The 21,972-nt window shown below is 43.8% G+C and overlaps 1 protein-coding gene across 4 annotated transcripts in view; it reads right to left on the bottom strand.

The window, feature by feature from the left end:
- The window catches only part of sertad2b (SERTA domain containing 2b), a 64,493-nt gene that overhangs the window by 10,720 nt on the left and 31,801 nt on the right, over positions 1–21,972 (bottom strand). The window contains exon 1 of one of the 4 annotated variants that reach the window (XM_043696695.1): positions 20,983–21,184. The exons of the other annotated variants lie outside the window; for them this stretch is intronic. The gene's annotated coding sequence lies outside the window, so the exon portion shown is untranslated. Of the gene's footprint in view, positions 1–20,982; positions 21,185–21,972 lie in introns of those variants that run through there. 4 annotated transcript variants of the gene reach the window in all.

Here is a 21,972-nt window from a genome sequence, read left to right as displayed (position 1 = left end):
TACGGCAGAGGCGGAGGAATTGGGAATATGGGATGGCATTTTTGCAAGAGATAGGGTGGGAAGAGGTGTAGTCCAGGTAGCTGTGGGAGTAGGTGGGTTTGTAAAAAATGTCGGTGTCAAGTCAGACGTCATTAATGGAGATGGAGAGGTCCAGGAAGGGGAGGGGGGTGTCAGAGATGGTCCAGGTAAATTTAAGGCCAGGGTGGAATGTGCCCTCACTTTCTCTCGAAGTTGATGAATTGCTCAACCTCCTCGCGGGAGCACGAGGTGGCGCCAATGCAGTCATCAATGCCTCGCGGGAGCACGAGGTGGCGCCAATGCAGTCATCAATGTAGTGGAGGAAGGGGTGGGGAGTGGTGCCAGTGTAATTACGGAAGATCAACTGCTCTACGTAGCCAACAAAGAGACAGGCATAGCTGGGGCCCATACGTGTGCCCATGGCTACCCCTTTGGTCTGGAGGAAGTGGGAGGATTCGAAGGAGAAATTGTTAAGGGTGAGGACCAGTTCGGCGGCAAGACCAAGAAAGAACACCAAGACCAAGAGTGGGCAGCACAGTGGCTCAGTGGGCAGCACGGTGGCTCAGTGGTTAGCACTGCTATCTCACAGCACCAGGGACCCCGGGTTCAATTCCAGCCTTGGGCGACTGTGTGGTGTTTGCACATTCTCCCCATAGCTGTATGGGTTTCCTCCGGGTGCTCCGGTTTCCTCCCACAGTCCAAAAATGTGCAGGTCAGGTGAATTGGCCATGCTAAATTGTCCCAGAGTGTGAAGGGGTAAATGTAGGGGAATGGGTCTGGGTGGGTTGCGCTTCGGAGGGTCGGTGTGGACTTGTTGGGCCGAAGGGCCTGTTTCCACACTGTAGGGAATCTAATCTAAAGAATAATAATGACCGGTAAAAAGATTTCTGGGATTCAATAACGGAAAAAAATGAAACTGAATTGGAAACAGAACGAGCGAGATCTTTAGACCTCATCGATCCCAGATTAAAATGGAGCACTCCCACATTGCACATGTTTCTTAGAGAGAGGTGGTTACACTGGATCAGTCATATTACTAGGATGTGACAATGATGCGAACTGTCTGTCGATGTGCCTGTTTTATTTGGTAGGTTCCTTGTTGTACATTTGACCAGTACCCCAGGCTAACATTGCTGCTTGCCCTGTTTCAGACCTGCCCTTTCACACCCTGTGCCTGTAATGTTAGATACAGAGGGACAAAGCAGCACCTTTCTAACTATTTGTCCATGAGCGAGTGTGTGATCTAATTTTAGCGGAAAGGACTGCTGAACATGAATGGAATAGTCAACAGCTCAGAATACTGCATTTTATGCTGGCTCAGAGCTGGAGAGACTAAGCACACCGATCCTACTGGGAGGATTTTTTTTGCTGATTAAACTCTTTTTCAGCTATATTCAGGTAACATCAAATAGTTGTTCATGGAAAAAAGGATCAAAGTAGAAACAATTGGCATTAGAGAAATGAAAGGAGACATTATTGAAATAGATGTTACTCAAGGTGCTTGACTGATAGGATAGACGTTGAAATGATGTGGAGGAGCTGGTGTTGGACTGGGGTGGACAAAGTTAAAAATCGCACAGCACAAGGTCATAGTCCAACAGGTTTATTTGGAAGCACTCGCTTTCAGAGCGCCGCTCCTTCATCAGGTGGTTGTGGAGTCATAGATACAGAGAGGTTGTTTCTCCTTGTGTGAGAGTCAGGACCAGAGGGTATCATCTCAGAGTAAGGGGCCACTAATTTCAGAGGAAAGAGGAGGAATTTCTTAGAGTGAAGTGACTCTGTGGAATTCTTTACTGCAGAGAGTTGTCGAGGCTGGGTCGTTAAGTACATTGAAGGTTGAAAGAGATAAATTTTTTATTCAGGAAGAGAGTTGAGGATTATGGGACAACAGCAGGAAAGTGGAATTAAGGATAGAGGTCTACTCTTCTATCATGCCTAACACTTCCTCACACAGCCACAGCACCTTCCCATGTAGTGACAGAAGGTGTAACACTTGCCCATTCACCTCCTCCCTCTCCCATATCCCAAAGGAACTCTCCAGGTGAAGCAGCATTTTACCTGCACTTCTTCCAATCGGGTTTACAATGTTCTGTGCATGCTCAGCACGAGCAGAACCTTGGAGCAGCTGCCCAGCAGGCTACAGGGAACATTGTGAGCAATGAGGTTTCCTTTATATTAGTGAGACCTAACACACACTGTGAAACCCCTCTGCTCTGTCTATAGGAATGACCCAGACCTCCCTCAGTTGCTTGCTATTTCAAACCCACCCACCCCAACCTCCCTTGCTCACATTTCCATCCTGGAATTGCTCCAGTGAAGCTCAGCACGTGCTGAAGGAACAACCAGCTCAGTTTCTGCCCAAGCACTTCACAGCTTCTACCCCTCAACAATGGGGTCAACAACTTCAAGCAGGACTACAGTCCTCCATTTTTATTGTAACTGCCACACATACTGGCCGGCCTATTATTGATTTCCACAATCCAGCTAACATTTACACCTGTTCTACATCCTCATCGCTCCTTTACCATCATTATCATTCCCTTGTCTTTTGTTCTGGATGCACTCACTATCTGTTCCATTCACTCCACCCTCCACTCGATTAACAGCATAAAATAAAAAAACACTTTTCCAGTCCCCTTCAGTTCTGAAGAGTCAAATCAGACTTGATATATTAACTCTCTCTCTCCACAAACACTGTCAGATCAGCTGAGTTTCTCCAGCAATGTGGTTTGTTTAAAATTGAGGATTATCAAATCAGCTGTGATTACATTAGATGGCAGACTCGATGGGCTGAATGGCCCATTTCAGTTCATGACAGAATTCACTTGTGATTATGCAAATTACATTCAGCTGAAAAATGATCCAACCGGCAACATTTTACAGGCATTTTGAGAAAAGTGTTCTGGTGTTCAAAGTTGACACCTCACCTCAGAGGAAGTAGCTGTCCTGGACAATAACAGAGTGCTTCCCCATGTCAATCTGAGGCCAACATAATGGATTGCAGAATGAGTTATTGATAAAGCAGCTTACAACACAAAGCAGCTAGTGATCGCTGTGCTGTGAATTCCCCCTTTACTGTTGAGTTTGAATCAGAGGGAAAGTCAAGGGGATCTCCAGGAGTGCCTCAACAGTCATTGCATCATGCAGGTTAGACAGCCAATGGCATTGCATTATTCTCACAGACAGAAAAACAGGAAATAAAATGGACCAAATCCCTTCATCTTCTGTGTTCTATACAGGGCGCAAATTAATTTATAGTGATGTCCACAAGGGATAAGGGTTGAATAGAAAACATCATGAACCAAATAACCACTAAAGAAAATACACACAAAAGTTTATTATATCGGAGAAGTGTGACATTCTGCAAACAGAAAAGGGCCAGCTTATCAGTCATTATAAACGCAATCTCCATTAAAGTGTACCAGTCTGGCTCAAAGGGAATCAGTCTAACCTCCTGGTCCAGGTCAATGCCTCAAATCCCACTCCTGATTGGAGTGAGAGAATCAAGGCAGACACTCGAGTGCAGTCCACTGGCAGTGCTGCATCATCTGAGGTGCTGTTGTTCCAGTTAGATTATAAAGGCACAGTGGGAGGGGAATATTAGAAAATATCAATTGTTTAAAAAGGCCCAGGAAACTGATACCTTCTGACAGTTATGGCGCACCCTGAAGTTTAAATTAACTGCATTCAGAACATTTAAAATTCTTCTAAAATTTCATACAATCACTCCCAGCCATTTCACTGATTTCTTTAGATGAAATGTTTAAGTGAGGTTAAAGCTACCTGGATACTATTTTAAAGAAGAGCAGCAGAATTTTCCCCAGTGTCCTCATTAATATTTATTCCTCAAATCAGAAACACACAAATTGGCTGGGCCACTATCACATGGTTAGTGTGGGAGCTTGCTGTGCACAATAGAAGGTGCTACATTTCCTGCAATAGGCATTAGTAGGAATGTGACAACACCAGATGATATTCAAATCATCTATATTATAATAATCTAATAATCGTGAATACAGCAATTTTATCATCAGTGCCTAATAAAACTGACATCATTGTTCAATCAATGTTTGTTTCAAATATACAGGAAAATCAGAGGTTTCACCAATCCAAGATAGCCCAGCTTTGAATCACGTTACCTTGCTCTCCCCCCATGGATACTGACTGACCCGCTGTGATCCCCAGCGTTGGTTGTTGTCAGTACAGATTCCAGCATCTGCAGTAATTTGTTCCTATCACAATTTCTGTCATTGCAAACTATTTTTAACTTCATCTGAAGAAATCGGTGGAACAGTCAGGTGGTAACTGTACAGAAAATACTGAAAGCAGAAACTTTCTGAACACTTCTGGCAGCAACATAAACATTATGTATCAGTGTCCTGGAGGTTTTTTAAAAAAGAAAACTTACTGCTTGTAGATAAATTCTAATCAACCTGTTCACCCTTACACAGTGGGGAGGTGACCCAGTCAGTGAAGCTCTGGAGTAGCTGGGTCTCCAGGCCCACAGGTAAGGACACTACCACTTCACAAGACCTTCCAAAACTGCAGCTTATAATGGTAGTGAAAATTGGGTTCCTGTATACAAAGCAATCAAATCGATTAACCAGCTACCTGACCGACTGACCAGGTTTGGTTGTAAAGTTTTGCAGACAGCTTCCTGGAGCTGTTCTAAACTGAGAGCTCCAATTGTTCTTTTAAAATGTGTCAACACAGCCACCCGCATTTCCGCCAGAATTCCCCGGCACCATCCACCCGGCTGGAGCTGCAGCGATGGGAGGGAAGGGAACGGAGTGAGCACACTGGGCTGGGTGGAAATTCGGCAGCTCCTGGATCTAACCCCACTGCTGCTTCCAGTCGCACCAACCCAGTGATCACACTGACCTTACTGTACAGTGTCCCCCAGAGCACGCTGCAACCTCCCTCCCTTCCTGGACACAGTCACCCACTCCCTCCCTCCCTCCCTCCCTGACCCAGTCCCTCCCTCAGTCTGACTCCCTCCCTCTCTGACCTAGTCCTTCAGTGACTGACTGACTCAGGATGAGAGAGTGAGCTCAGAGCCACCCCGCCCTGCATATTTTTATGCTTATTCACACTCACACACACCCCACACCCCTCCCACACCCCTCTCACAGCGGAATGACTGGGCGCTGAGCCACGCTGCTCTGGGGAGGAGGAGTCAGTCTGCAGCCTGCGTTCATGACATTAAAAAGCCCAGCCACACTGGCTCCTGGGTCATGGACGCCCCCTGGGAGATGCAGCACACTGCCCCCCCCCCAACCCCGTGCCTCTCGAGTGTATAAATAAAACCCAATCCAGCCTGGTCCTGATGTGAGCAAACCACTCCTCTGTGTTGATCCCAGGAGGAATTACTCATCCTCCAGACCCCATCGAGACTGGGAGGGAAGTTGTAAGGAAAGTGTTTCCATTTGGACACAAACAGCCATCAACACAAGGCAGTCCCCAAACAACCCATTGCGAATTCAGGGAGAATTTTATTTTGTTCTTTCATGAGATTTTTGGCATCTCTAGCGAGGTCATTGCTAACTGCCCTCTGAACTGAGAGGCTTGCTTGGCCATTTCAAGAATAGCTGAGAGTCAACCATGTTGCTGTGGGTCTGGAGTCACACATAGGTCAGACCGGGTAGGGATGACAGATTTCCATCACTAAAGGACTTGAGTGAATTGTCCCTAATTGTCCCTTAAATGTCCCCAATGTCTCTGACTCTACTACCACAGCTGGCAGTGCATTCCGTACACCCACCACTCTGTGTAAAGAACCAGCCTCTGACATCTCCCCTAAACTTTCCTCCAATCACCTTATGATATGCTGGAACTACCCTAATCTACTGCTGGTAGCCCATCAAAACCATCAACCAGGACAGTCAAAGACTGACCCCCCCCCCCCCCCAACTTTCTGCCCATCTCCTTCCCACTGGGGGTAACACCCCAGTTGGTGATAGCCTGAACTATAAACTCAGCTGCCCCCTCAGTATAGCTGCAGCTGCCCTGCTCTATGTTAGAAGCAGCTTCAAGGAAATGACTGAAAACGATTGGAAGCCTTTCCAAAAAGAAAGCAGCAAGTGGCTTTATCTGAGAGTCACAGAGGTTACTGCATTGAAAGGTCATTGATCTGCAATATGACAAACTTTACCTTGGTCAGTTTACACAGAGGATAATAAAAACCAGAAACTGAAAACTTATATTCAGCAACTCCGTTCAAGTCTTTTGTTCAAAGTTTTTTTTCAACAAAGCTCAATTTCCATTTGCAGTTTCCTTTAGCACATAACCATACTCAAACATTGCAGTTAAATGCTAATCTACACTGGACAGTTTACACTATAGTCACTGGATCATCAATTCATTTAACCTTGTTGTGAGGGTCTGAACTCAGACAAACTGGTTTTTGAGATGAACTGTGTCAGATTGTATTTGCTAATGTGTAAAAGGTGTAACATTTCTTCAACTGTTCACCCGAGCAACATTGTTCACCTTCACTCTGTCTCAATTTAGAAGACCTTACTATAGGAGCACAGGCAGGCCATTCAGCCCATCGAGTCCACTCCGGTAATCAATGAGATCAGGGCTGATCTGATCATCCTCAACTCCATTTGCCTGCCTTCTCCCCATAATCCTTGATTCCCTTCCTGATTAAACATGTGTCTAGCTCAGCCTGGAATCTATTTGGTGACCCAGCCTGGACAGCCTGTGTAGTAAAGAATTCCACAGATTCACTACTCTCAGAAGAGAATCCTCCTCAGCTTCGAAATGGACAACTCTAAACTGAGATGGAGCCCTCTGGTCCTAGACTCTCCCACAAGGGAAAACAACCTCACTGCATCTATCGTATTAAATCCCTGAAAACTCTTGTACGTTTCAATCAGGTCTCCTCTCATTCTCCTAACACCAAGTGCAGGCTCAATCTACTCAATCTCTCCTCATAAGACAGTCCCTCGGTACCCAGGTTCAACCAAGTGAACCTTCTCTGGACTATGTCCAATGGCAAATCTTTCTCAGATAAAGGGACAAAAACTGTTCTAACTACTGCTGTGTATCATTTTAGCAAGACTTCTCCATTTTTATATTCCATTCCATTTGAAATAAAGGCCAACGTTCCATTATCTTCCCTATTATCCACTGAAACTGGATGCTAGCTTTTTGAGATCCATGCACAAAGACCCCCAGATCGATCAGTCCTGCAGCTTTCTGCAGGGCTTTCCCCATTTCAATACTATTCTACTCCTCTATTCTTCCTGCCAAAATGGAGAACCTCACAATTTCCCAGCTGCCAGGTTTTGCATACTTTAACCGGTCTATATCCCTATGCAGATCTGGTGTCATCCTCAACATAAGCTTTCCCAAACTTGATTACATTCCCTTTCCTTATCCAAGTCATTAAGCAGTGTAAATAATTGTGGCCTTAGCACTGATCCCAGCGGCACTCTGACTGCCATCCTGGAAAAACTCCCATAGCTCAATTCTTGGTCTCTTGAGTTAGTCAATGCTCTATGCGTTGAATATGTTCCCGATCTTATCCAATAGCCTAACATGGTGCACCTTATTGAAACCCTTACCTGTGTCTCAACTATTCAGTTAATCAAAAGCTCTGCTGACTGTGTGTTGCCAAGTCCCATTACTCCTCTCACCCCTTGTATTCACTGACTGGGTCCTGGTCAAGCAACGACTGCACTTGAAAATTCTCATCCTTGTGCTGAGATTTCTCCATGGGCTCACCCTTTCCCATCTCTAATCACCTCCAGCCTCCAAACCCTCCAAGATCTCCAGGCTCCTGATTCAGGCCTCAGGACCATTCCCAATGGGGCAATTGTTCCGTCCCACAATCTCTTCATCATACCTTCCTCCTTTGAGATGATCCTTAAACTGCAACAAACCTTAGGTCATCTGACCCCATAATCTCCTTAACTGACATGTTGTCATACTATTATATAATTTTTGTAACACTACTGTGAAACCATTCTGGGTGATGTCACATGAAGGTTCAGAGTGGAAGTCTGGAATGAAGATGATGCAGAGGCTGGACTAGACAAGAATTCCCAGTGTGAACCTTGGTGAAGCATTTTGGTGCAGAGACAGTAATGGTTACACAGGATCCAGACACAGATTATCCTCAGCTAACTGTGGAGCAGTTTAGAGAAGCAAATGGGCTCTTTCAGCAGCATCCGGACTCTGACACACCAGCTGAGGTGGTCTGGATAATTGGATTTTGCTGCATTTGAAATGAGCATCAAAATATCCCTTTCAATTCACGAGTGAAGACTCTTATCGAGATGTCTTTAGATTAGATTAGATTACATTACAGTGTGGAAACAGGCCCTTCGGCCCAACAAGTCCACACCGACCCGCCGAAGCGTAACCCACCCATACCCCTACATTTACCCCTTACCTAACACTACGGGCAATTTAGCATGGCCAATTCACCTGACCTGCACATCTTTGGACTGTGGGAGGAAACCGGAGCACCCGGAGGGTGCCCACACAGACACGGGGAGAACGTGCAAACTCCACACAGTCAGTCGCCTGAGGCGGGAATTGAACCCGGGTCTCTGGCGCTGTGAGGCAGCAGTGCTAACCACTGTGCCACCGTGCCGCCCATGTCCTTGTACATCAGGTTCAGGTGTGACGAGACTCTGCAATATTTGGATATGCAATCCACAATGTAGGTGAATGGTGGGTAATGTTAAACTACAGCAGGTGACTGACATGCCGGGAGCTGAAGACTGGCTACATTTCCCAAAGTGCCTCCTTTCTACTTTCTCAACAATCTTATCCTACTCTCTGTTTTCATGATGCCAGTGCCAGGCCTTATCACTGCAGTTTACCCTCCCGTTGTTCACACTGGGATTACTCTCCATTAGTACAAGCCAGCTGTTTGCCCCTCCCTCCACCAAGGGGCTCGAGTCCTCCCTACAGCTTGGCAGAAGCAGGGTCCATGTGTCAGGATATCAGTCCTTGATTGGCAGAAACACTGTTCCCCACAGCAGTTTCACTTTGAATAAAACACATTCTTGCTCTGAAATCTCACTGCAAATTGGTTAAAGAGGTTTTTATTTTGCAAATTGAGATAATTGTTCTAATCAAAATCCTGAGTTATTTGAAAAAAGTGCATCAACTTGGACATGACCCTCCCCAACCCAAACCCTAACACATGCCCCGTCCCTAAACCCCATCGCAGGCCCCGCTCCTAACCCCCCATCGCAGGCCCCACCCCTAACCCCCTCGCAGGCCCCGCCCCCCCCGGCCCTAACCCCCCATTCCAGGCCCCGCCCCTAACCCCTATCCCAGGCTCTGCCCCTAACCCCCATCACAGGCCCCAATCCTAAACCCAGAATGCAGCAACCTGCAATATTAAAAACGCACATTTCCACAAACAACAGGATGTCGGAGGAAAATTTAGTAGAAAGTGATTCCAACTATACTGGGCAAATCACTCATCACCCACAGAGAGAAATAAATTCTGCTGGATATTGAAGACAATAGCAGTGTGGATGGTAAACAAACTGTCCCAGGAAACAGACTGATATCTAAAACACTGTTCCTGGGACACTCACCAAAGGGCAAATGGGACTAGATTGATTTAGGATATCTGATCATCATGGACCAGTTGGAATGAAGGGTCTGTTTCCAAGCTGTACATCTCTATAAATCTATAAAAGGTCAAGTTGCTATTGCAAAATACGAAACTAAACATTAATGCAGAAAGTAATTTTCAGTATTGCACCCTTATCTCCTATTCTGCAGAGTTTATTTAACAGAAACTGACCACCTTTTCAAGAACAGTGTTCCCCCACTCAATAAGACTGAGTGACCCCCGAGTCTGGGAGATGGAGGACTGGGTCATGTACAGGGCTCAATGACAGATTATTCACAGATTATGGAAGAAACTGTATCTCTCTTCCATTTCACCAATCCATTCTTAATTTAGCACCAAAGATAGACTGGCAAAAAAGCCCTGTTTAGATCATATTCTGAAAACTGAAGCAACTCCCACTTCAAACACAATCTGTTTCTGTGAAATGGGAGGCAGCTCTTCCAACACTCCCCTGAGACACAGACTCAAAACTATTTCCAGTGAAACATAGTGTGCCCTGTTCACAGTTTCTGTGGAAACTGCTTGTATTCAAATTATGATTTTTCCCTCTGGACTTGTTTTAATACACCATGGAAAACTATGTAGGACCTTAAACCAAAGCCTTAAAGCATGGCAAGTCAAAGCCATGTAAATTGTTAACAAAAAGTACACCCAGATATAAAGATGAGAATCTCAAGATCAAGTCAAATTTAGACAGATCATATTCACATTAATGGGGTCGACAGCAAACATTATGTGCAGATGATGAACTAAAGGACTGATCTTTCTTTTAAACAGGAAACCTATAACAGCTGAGGATTTCATTCCTCAATCTCTCCTCAAAGACAAAACCCCACCATCTCAGAGACTTAACTAGTGAGGACTGGTTACACTTCCTGTATGGTAAGTATATTCTTTAGATATGGAGATGAAAACTGCACACAATATTCCAGGTGCAGCCTCACCAAGATTCTATGTTATTGCAACAAGACATCTTTATGTCTGTGTAGAGAATAAGGACTGCAGATGCTGGAGATCAGAGTCAAGTGTGTGGTGCTGGAAAAGCACAACATGTCAGGTAGCATCCGAGGAGCAGGAGAATCGACGATTCCTGAATCCTGATGAAGGACTTATGCTTGAAACATGGATTCTCCTGCTCCCCGGGTGCTGCCTGACCTGTTGTGCTTTTCCAGCACCACATTATCTATCTTAATTTCTGTACTTAAATCCCCCTGAAATCACTGCCAAATTACTGTTTGTCTTTCTAATTGCTTGCTGCACCTGCATGCTCACCTTTAGTGACTCATGGACAAGAACATGGTGGTCCCTTTGGGCTCCCATACATCTCAATCTCTTACCATCTAAGAAACATTCTGCCTGTTCTCCTACCAAAGTGAATAACTTCATATTTATTCATATTACATTCCATTGACCATATTATAGCCCATTCACTGAGCCTAAATGTTCTTGAAACTTCCTTGAACCCTTCTCAACATGTGTCCCCACTCACTAGTATCATCAGTACATGTGGAAATATTACACATCCAAAGCGTTCATACAGATTGTGAACAGCTTGAACCTTGAACACTGAGCCTTGCGATACTCGAGAATGGTCCATTTATTCTTACTCTCTGCTTTCTATTAAAGAATTCTTAATCCGTATTAGTATAATCTTTCAGCCCCCTGCATTCTAATTTTATTTAAGTTTCGAAGGGGTTGGGAACACCATGACTCTAAACTTGCCAAACACTATTTCTTGCATAAATCTATGGTCACTGCCCAACTTTGCCACTGTTTTTTAAATGTCCTTTATAAGAGATTCTAAACACCTTCCCAATTACTGACAAACCACAAAGTTAGTTTCCACCCTTCTTCAAAAAAAGGGCTTACATTCGGTGCCTCCCAGGCAGCAACCACCTTTTTTGAATCTATAGATTGACGAAGGATAATCATCAATACATCCACTGTCTCCACACCTACCTCCTTTAACGCTCCATCATGGAGAGTTATCTGGTCCAGGAAATGTTCCAACCCTTAATACACTTAATTACTCAGTTAAAAATCACACAACACCAGGTTATAGTCGAATAGGTTTAATTGGAAGCAGTAGTTTTCGGAGCGCTGCTCCTTCAGATGAAAGAGTGGTACTCCAAAAGCTAGTGCTTCCAATTAAACCTATTGGACTATAACCTGGTGTTGGGTGATTTTTAACTTTGTACACCACAGTCCAACACCGGCATCTCCAAATTTTAATTATTCAAGTATCATTTCTTTATAAAATCTGATTTTCATTAGTTCAATTTCACAAATCCCTTGGTTGCCTTGAACATCTGGGAGATTTTCTGAATCTTCTTCTGTGACGACAGATGCAAAGTGTCTCTGTGGTTCTGATACCATTCTCTTGATCCCTACCCCACCCCCATCTGTAAAGGGTGTAACAGTTATCTTTGCTATGTTTTTCCTTCAACACTTCAACTCCCCCTCCCACTCCACCAAGGACATGCAGGTCCTTGGACTCCTCCATCGTCAGACCATAGCAACACGACGGCTGGAGGAAGAGCGCCTCATCTTCTGCCCTACCTTTTATCTTAGTCTGCTTGGCACACTTTCCTCATTCCTGAAGAAGGGCTCATGCCAGAAATGTCAATTCTCCCGCTCCTTGGACGCTGCCTGACCTGCTGAGCTTTTCCAGCAACACATTTTCAGCTTTGATCTCCAGCATCTGCAGTCCTCACTTTCTCCTATGCTTTTCCTTTCACACATTCAGAAATATTCAAATCCAGATGGACAAAAATATAGACAGAGAGTGAATCTAAAATCAGAATTTGTTTTGCCTGGTGGTGAACCCCATTCCTGATCCACCTGAATGAACATCAGTCTACAGAAGTGAGGCAGACACCTTCGTGCTCTCCACAGATGCTACAAATCCTCCACCAGAGTCAAACAATGATACTGGTCAATGGGGCTCAGCTGTACAATAAAGACATTTACCTCAGTGACAGTGTGTTGTTTAGCCACCAGCTGGCTTGGGATGCACCACTGTCATCTCAGTGATCAATGGGAACACAATACTTTAACAAGTACAATCAACTATTCTATGACCATAAATGACAGGGGTTAATAACAATATGCAAAGAAAAAGATTTACTCCTCAGACCTCAATAACATCAGAGGCTGTCATTAAATAGCAATTAAAATGACAAACTAAGGTCTTTCGGCACACCCTCACATCTCGTGTGATTGATACTTTGTCTTCAGGGAACATGACCAAAGAGTGAGCTCAACTGTCAAAGAAGACTTTCAGCTGGCAGACATGGTTTGTATCCAGTCTGTGTGTGCATGTGTATCTGTAGGTTTGAGAATGAAATGAATCATTTCGAACAATTGGTCAGTTTCTTCCCAAACACCCTCCTCGCTTTGACCTTCATTTCAAATAGCGATAATTAACTAATTTGAGGGAAGTGGTAATAAATATCCAAAGTTACAAAGCAAGAAGCTGAGGGCAGGCAAACATCACAACAAGTAAACAGTTGGTGGACATTTACCTGAACCAACACTGCGACATCAGAAAAAGTATATTCAGAAGCTGACTATGTGCGAGATTTCTTGGTTTGGTTTCATTTTCAAAAGTGAGACAGATGTTGAAGCAGATGTCAATAAACTTTACAGTGGGGCATCGGTTAGCTCAGTTGGCTGGGCAGCTGGCTTGTAATGCAGTGTGATGCTGAGAGCATGGGTTCAGTTCCCACACTGCCTGGAAAGATACTTGCTCTTTACAGGTTTGAGTCGCCATTAACTGCTTCAGCTGTTTACATTTTTTGAGTTCTGCACCTGCTACCCCTTACTACAAGAGGCAGAGCAACAACAGATGAAAAACAGTCCCAAGATAATTCATCAAAGAAAGAATACAGCAAATCAAACCGTTCTACCACTCAGTCCACTTGCATGTTTTGTTCAACTGGGGTCAGTACTCAGACTTCTATGAAGATAGTTTCATCATATTTTCATGAATGTAAGTTCCATGCCCTGCTTGCACAGTTTTACTCTAATATGACCCTGTCACTAACACCATGTTTAATAGTTAGTTGCTCACAGAGCTCAGACACACTGATATCTGAGTGACCACTCTTCTAGGATCACTTCAGGACTAATGTGAGGAGAAGACTCAGTGTGCCTCACCCGGTAGCGTGCTCACCTTTGAACCACAAGGTTCTAGGGTCAAGCCCTGCACCAGGGTTTGAGCAGACTGATCCAGGCTGTCTCTCCAGTGCAGCACTGTCAATGCTGCTGTCTTTCAGATGAGACTTAAACTGGGACCCCATCTGCATACTCATATTCTTGGGAAGATCTCTATTTGAGGAAGATCTTCCCAGTATTCTGACTGGAGATCTATACCTCGGCTAAAACAGATGGTCTGGTCATTATCACAATACTACCTGTGAGAGCTTGCTGTGTACAAATTGGCTCGGAGTTCCTATAAAATGTACTATACTGCTGGAAAGTAGGCAATCCAAAAGCTGGAAAGAGAGATATTTTCTCATCAAACGCTTCAGAGTTACCACACCTTTAAAACAGGTGGGACTTGAACCCAGGCCTCCTGATTCGAAGGTACAGATACTCCCATTAAGCCACCAAGCCCTTAAAGGCTGTAAATACATATTTACTAAGTGTCACCCAAGTATGAAATAGGTTCATAAAGCAGCCATCAACCATCATCTGTCTCAACTATTGTTCTAGATGTAAAAATGAGCCCAGTGACATGCACTCTCCCCTTAAACCTTACATCTGCCTTAATTTGAAATATTTATTAAATTTTCTTGAGTAGCCCCTTACAGATTCGTTCCCACTAATCCTCTGCATAAAGGAGTTCCTCCTAATCTCTCATCTTCTCACATTATTTAATTATGAAAGGTTTGATAATTCTCTTTCATTTCCCCGACTCTCCCATGTGAGCAATCACTGCCACTGACAGAAATGAGGGGGTGGAGACTTACTCGTTCCCCTCTCCCCAGCACTATATAATGGGATCTAGAAGGGAATTGCAAAAAGGTAATAACCCTCTGATAACTCCCAAATTGCAACCTACCAAATGCTGTATTCCAGAGAGCAGACTGGCATCCTTTACCTACTCAGTCTGATTGCGTACACTTCTGTATTGCTGTAATGAAATAAAGAACGAACAAGAGATAGAGAGATTGTGTTTACATATTATGCTAACATGCCCTTGAGAGATCTGGGAGCTCTCTGCAAAGATTGAATTACTGTTCAGAGGTAGTCACTACGGGCTAATGAGACAAAAGGTGGGAGCCAATTTACACAAAAGGAAACAATTTAATAACCAGATAACCTGTTGATAATTCTGGACATCAGGAGATCTCACCGCATTGCGGGGCTCAGGACCTTTTACATCTACCTCCATATTGCAGCACTGCCCAGTCCTGCAGCAAGTGAAAACTTGGATTTACATATTCAGTTTGAAAGTGGGAATGGACCCACACCTTTTGATTGTGGAGGGTGGATGCAGTTTATTGACGGACATTTTTGCCAGCCTGACTTGACAAATGCTTCTCTGTCCAATTTTTAAATCAGGAGCATGTTTCCTATTATGGAAATAATGAGTTGGGGTATTTTACAGCATAGGTCAGAATGCCTCCTCAAAACTTTTGGATATTGAATAGATACCAATAAAATTTGTCAGTGATTATAAAGTGCACAAAGAAGTGAAAGGACCCATTCTACATTGCTGTACTGGAGGGGACTATGGTGGGGAAGAGAATGTTGTCCATCTCCTTATGGAACGTGCCTTTGCAGTGAGAGGGGAGAGAGATGCAGCAGTTTTTGTCAAGGTTCTGGGTTAGTGGTGCTGGAAGAGCACAGCAGTTCAGGCAGCATCCAAGGAGCAGCAAAATCGACGTTTCGGGCAAAAGCCCTTCATCTGGAAAAAAGGCAGAAAGCCTGAAGCGTGGAGAGTTAAGCTAGAGGAGGGTGGGAGTGGGGAGAAAGTAGCATAGAGTACAATAGGTGAGTGGGGGAGGGACCTCCATGTCCTCGGCAGAGTGGGAGGGGGAGTTGAAATGTTGGGCCACGGGGTCATCCCAAGGAACTCCCTGGTACAAGGCTCTGTTTCTGGTCTGTTTCCCGGGATGCACACTGAAGTAAACATTGACTGCACCGGGAAGACCACTAACTCGGCGGGGATCATTGGTCTTTGAAATGTGTTGGTCTTCCAGTTCATGAAGTTGGTCTTGACCAAACGGTGCAGACTGGCACATTCCAAGTTCCAGGAAAATGTGCGGAAGGACACACTGAAACTTGGGATAGCTGCTGCTGAAGTGCTATGGGACTGAGGATCGGGTAACTCCAAGGGCTATAAAGGCTTGTCATGGATTGTGTACAGTAACCTTCAGAAGAATTACAATTGGGTGGAGGCAGGGCCTCATGTGCTCAATGTAGAAAAATTGTATTTCATTACATTTTCTACAACATCCAATTTGAAATGTTTTGGAATGTCATTTTAAATATGTTACAAATTGATTCAGTTTTGAAGAACAAGGTTAGCCCTTACTTCAAAGGCAAAAAAGGTGCAAATTGTATTAATTGGATCTAATTTACATAAGATTAAAAAGTTCAATTTTTTCCACTATGGAAATTTTCACCACCAAGTTACAATCCTGTTCTAAATAAGAAGCATTTCAAAGTGAGCGACAAAGTATGGATTGAGGGCAGCCAACTGATCCTTGTCAGAGACGAAGAGGAATTTCTTCACTCGGAGCAGAGTGATTCTGTGCAATTCTTTATGTAGAGAGCTGGGTCATTAAGTATATTCAGGGCTGAGACACAGATTTTTGATTAGGGAGGGAATCAAGGGGTATGGGGAGAAGGCAGGCAAGTGGAGTTGAGGATTATCAGATCAGCCCTGATCTCATCGATTGGCAGAGCAGACTTGAAGAGCCAAATAGTCCACCTCTACTCCGACACCTTATGGTCTTATTCACAAAGCAACATTTTTAATACTTTGGAATCTACTCACACAGATCAAACTAAGTAAAAACAAAACTTCTAAAACAAAGTCTCCAGCAGTCATAGACAAAGAACTGAATCTTCAATGGGTCAGTTCTGGTCTCCATTCTTAGTTGTTGTGGTCAGCAGGACAATCAACATATTGTTCAGAGAGATTATACATGTCCCTATAACCACGAATCTCAGTCGGACTAAATGTTTCACCCAGGCAGCTGCCAATAGTGACGTGCATTTACACAGCACCTTGGAAATGACAAAACACCTCAACATGCTTTACATGACACTTAGCTGCACGAGATGTTAGAATTGATAATCAAAATATTCTAAAAGGCAAATTTTAAGAAGCCTCTTTACAGGAGGGGGAGACAGAGATTATAGACAAAAGTAAGAGTGGTTTCGTGAGGGAATTCCAGAGTTTATAGCCCAGAGAGCCAGCAGTGCGGTAGCAATCAGAATCTGAAATGCTCAAGGGGCTAAAATCAGGATGTAGTGAAGAGAAAATAACAGTTTGAGAAAAGTCTATTTAATAAAGTGATAAAGAAAATGGAATCCTGAACCTCTCAGGAGGCCAGTTAATTCAGAGTCTGTATTCCAAACATTCACACGGATAGGCATCCGAGGTAGGAATGTGTAAGCCTCCTGCCTGCCCACTCTGCATAAACAAGGGTGACCAGGTCCCCTCAGAGGCTCCCTCACAAATTTTCCCCGGAGCCTAATGGATTTATGGAAAAACCCAGAACAAAACAGACAGGCAGACGCATACATTCACAAAAGAAGAAACTGAGGACTACAGATGCTGAAAGGTTAGAGTCAAAAAGGGTGTTGCTGGAAAAGCACAGCAGGTCAGGTAGCATCCGAGGAGCAGGAGAGTCGACGTTTTGAGCATAAGCCCTTCATCAGGATAAATTCGCAAGACAGAAAAAAGAAAAACTCTCCCATATATAAAGTCCATCGGTGTTGTTGCAAGGTATATTAATACATTAGAAAATGGAGGGTAGAGTGTGGAGAATGGGGTTAAGTTTTGATTAAAGAATTCAATGGCTTGCTTTATTGAGGGAGGGAGCAGGAATGTACTGTAAACTATTTGTACTTCACCTTGGGGTTTAATCAGCTTCTGCTGAAAAGGAAGAGGTACGTCTATATGCAAGTTTAATACTGACTGTTCCACAACTAAGTGTAGGTACAGTCCCATAGACACTCTGCAAGATCATTTTGTTCTCTGCTCATTCGCAAACATGATGATAATTTGTCTTGGACAGGCAATCAAGAACAATTCAAAACTGATCCAACTGGTTTCCTATATTGTACATAGTCCAAAAACAGAATTTACACCAATCCCAACAACCCCACCCTACACTTTCTACTTTCCCAATGTTGGCACAATTTTCTGCATACTGTTGAGCTAACAGCCCTTACTCAGCGTTTAAAGTGGACCTTGGCCCTGTGTGTCAACTGACCCCTTCCCCACCCTCTAAACAACTCGTTCTTTAGACTCAAGACACAGTTACACTTCAAGATTCATGCTTCTTTCAAAAACTAATGGTGTAACTGTCACCCACTGCTTCATACTGAGACAAACAGGGGAGAGAAAGAGAGCGAGAGAGAGAGTAAGAGGGAGAGGGAGAGGGAGAGGGAGAGGGAGAGGGAGAGGGAGAGGGAGAGAGCAAGAGAGAGGGAGAGAGCAAGCGAGCGAGAGAGAGACACAAAAAAAGAGACAGCTTGACAGACAGAGCGAAAGACAGAGACAAAAAAACCCCAGAAACAATTGAACAGTTTTGGAAAATAGGATTTGAATTGTCACTTTGCTAACATCATTCTCCCTGATACCAATATTCAGTGAAATAGTGCTAAACATCAGCCTTAAACACAAACACGTATTACTTCAAAACCACTTCATTGAAAACTTTACAAAGTTAGAATATTAGAAGCCTTTTATGAAAATCAAATGACCAGATCAAAAGCTAAATTTCCTACTAATGGGAACATTACAGTGCAGCCAATCCAATTCTGGACATTAAAGCTGAAACCAGATTCCTTGATCACACAGCATTGCCCTTTGATGTGAAGGGCACTGTGGCTTGTCACTGGCCACTCGAGTGTTTTCCTATCTTCCTGGTGGTGGAAACTGAATAAAGATTCATGCACCTTGTGTCTTTCACTGCGTCTCACACCTACACACACACAACATGGGTGCTGGGGAAAAAATAAGCACTACCGCAGTTAGGATATCTAACTCTCCTGTTTATTTTTTTTATTCCTGTTCTTTTTTTTATTTTTTAGGCGCAGTTAGGCGGTAGTGTGGGGAAAAAAAATAAAAAAAATAAAAAAAGAACAGGAATAAAAAAAACAGGAGAGTTAGATATCCTGTTCACAAAAAAAAGAAAAGAAACCAGATTCCTGCAGGAAAATAACTTTTGTGAAGACCAAAACTACAGGGAGATACAGACCTTTAAAAAGGTGTCAGACTTCATCAAAACCACGACAGCCTTTTGCAAAGTGTAGTACCATGTTAAATTTATTTACACCAAATGTCTGAATATTTTTTATTCATATCACACAGTTGTTACATTTATTCTTCCTTAGCTTTAACCAGGAGCTGGTCTCTATTTGTCCATCACCTTTTCCAGAATTTCATGACACATTATCTAAGAGGTCCAATTACAACGCCAAAATAATTCATCTGAAATAAACTAATGCTGTTCATTTAAAATTGTGATAGATACTAAAAAAGCAGCCTTCATCAAAGACCTTTCCCACCATAGAACATAGAAGAATACAGCGCAGTACAGGCCCTTTGGCCCTTGATGTTGCGCCGATCCAAGCCCACCTAACCTATACTAACCCACTATCCTCCATATACCTATCCAATGCCCGCTTAAATGCCCATAAAGAGGGAGAGTTATAATCTCTTCCATCCTCTTCCAGCAAGCAAAAGATAGAAAAACTTAAACACGTGAACCAACAGATTCAAGAACTTTCCCACTATTACTAGACTTTGAATGGACCTCTCAGACTTCAAATTTAAATGTTGATCTTGCTCTCAGTGCACCTTCTCTGCAGCCTTATTGTTGCACTGTACAAAACACCCAAACAATTCCAATGGGAACTACACCAAAGGTTCACCACCTCCATGCAAAAGTGTGCAAAATAAAGCTGGTTTTCAGCAAGACAGGCACCGAATCATTTCAATAATCAACATAAGATTCTTAGGGGGATTTGGGAGGATAGATACAGAAAAGATAGCTTCCCCTGTGATCAGAGGGCATAATCTCAGAGCAAAGGACCACAGATTTAAGACACAGGTGATCAGAAATTTCTCCTCTTAAAGGGTAGATATCTCAAGATGGCTGTTGACGTTGGGTCATTTAAGTATAATCAGTACCGAGGTATATAGATGTTTAATCAGGAAAGGAATCAAGGGTTACAGGGAAAAGGCAGGAAAGTGGAGTTGCGAATTATCAGATCGACAGTGAATGGCCAATTTCTGCATCTTCTGATATACTAATATTCTATGCATTTAGCTAAATGGTATAAAAGGGCCTATCACTAACTGGAATTACCATTCACACAGACTAAGTCAAAGAAGAGCCACATTTATTCCCCGTAAAAACACTCCTGAACAGAGAATAACACATTGCTTGTTGCCTGTGCTGCATTTGGGAACAGTAATTGGTGTCTAAAACCAATACCCTCTACTTATAGCAACCAAAACACCAACCTAAAGTCTTCACAATCAGATTAACTCAGCTAATTACTTTGTAATTTTAAAGTGTGCTGATAATTCTGTACAAAGTTAAAAATCACACATCATCAGGTTATAGTCCAACAGGTTTATCTGGAAGCACTAGCTTTCGGAGCGCTGCTCCTTCATCAGGTGGTTGAGAAGTATAAGCCTTATACTGTACTCCACAACCACCTGAAGGAGCAGCGCTCCGAAAGCTAGTGCTTCCCCAGTCCAACACCGGCATCTCCACATCATGATAATTCTGTGGATAAACTGGAGATTCCCCCAGCTCCCAGCCTGGGCTTCCCACACAGCAGTTTGTCAACTTTTACAAACCGCTGCTGGTTACTGTATTTTAAAAGAGGTTGAGCAGTGGCCTTTGGCGCTTAAGGAACGGAAAGTTTTCAATGTTAAAAGTATATTTGCTGACAAGCAGTTAACTGACTAGTCTCGAAACGCACTGGCAGCAGTAAGACTGTGTGTACTTTGTCGGTTTGTGTTATTTTATGTAATTCCAGTTTCAGTTCAGCGTAATCCTTCACACAACAGCCTCCGCAGTTTGAAAACTTGCTGTAAAGTATGCGCCCGAAGTCTTACCAGTCAGACCCGCTGGGATATACAACATTGCTCTTACCAAGTCTGGTTAAAGTCTCTGTCATGTGCAATACCACCTCAGTTCCATGATCGATTCCCCTCAGCTTCACACAGGCTCTCTAGGATCTCAGTAGATCCCCAGTATCGATCCCACAGCAGCTGCCCTCCTGCTCTCCCCCTAACAGAGGCGCCTGCAATCACACACAGCCCACTACACTGGGCTGGAACCTCCCGTCTCTGGCTCGGGGGAGGGACATAGCATTTCTACACTCGCTGTCAATCAGCCACAGCACCCTGCCTTCCGCTTAAAGGGCCAGGGGGAGGGGGAGGGAAGCCAGAGCAGCAATAAAGTGACTCACTCCCACACTGCAGCAATCCTACAATAAATTGCAGATATTTCAGAACATCTTCAAACACTTCAGCTTCTACCCTCGCATCACTCCTTGGCATTCTTCAAACTGGACAGAGAAAAGGCCGTGGGTTAACAATATTGCCCCAGTGTGTGACACTGCAAAGAAAGATCAACCAGCAGCTTTCACTGGTGAAAAACTAACAACTGTCTCACTGTGTTGAAAGGCGCTAAACAAATGCAAGTTACTGTCTGTTGTTGAGAGAGGAGTTTCATTTCAATAAACCGTCACTTATTCCCTTTCTGTAATTTTCTCAGCTTTATGAGCGAGTGCTGAATCCCGGAGACACTTTTTCCCTTGTAAGCCTTCGGAAATGAAGCCTTTATGAGAAGACACTGTAGCATTAGTTGGTACAAACTGACAGACCCAATCTCACTCCCGGATTTCACTAGAGCAAAGGTGAAGACTGTCTGGAGCCTGTTCACCTCTTCAGGCAGACTGGCGCACGAGGGAGAGAATCCAAATATCTCCTTCGTTTTCCTAAGGCCTCTGAGCTGATACACTGGCTGCAGAGACAGGTCTCAGCTAGGATCACCGGAATATTGAGTTGGAGCGTAGTGGATTTTAAATAGGATGAGCTACCTGACCCCTGACAATGATGCTGGAGGATGAACAGGGAT

This window comes from Chiloscyllium plagiosum, chromosome 9 (assembly GCF_004010195.1).
Source record: "Chiloscyllium plagiosum isolate BGI_BamShark_2017 chromosome 9, ASM401019v2, whole genome shotgun sequence".
NCBI classification, from domain to species: domain Eukaryota; kingdom Metazoa; phylum Chordata; class Chondrichthyes; order Orectolobiformes; family Hemiscylliidae; genus Chiloscyllium; species Chiloscyllium plagiosum.
Note: the sequence above shows the minus strand (reverse complement) of the source record. Positions and strands in the feature narration are given on the sequence as shown.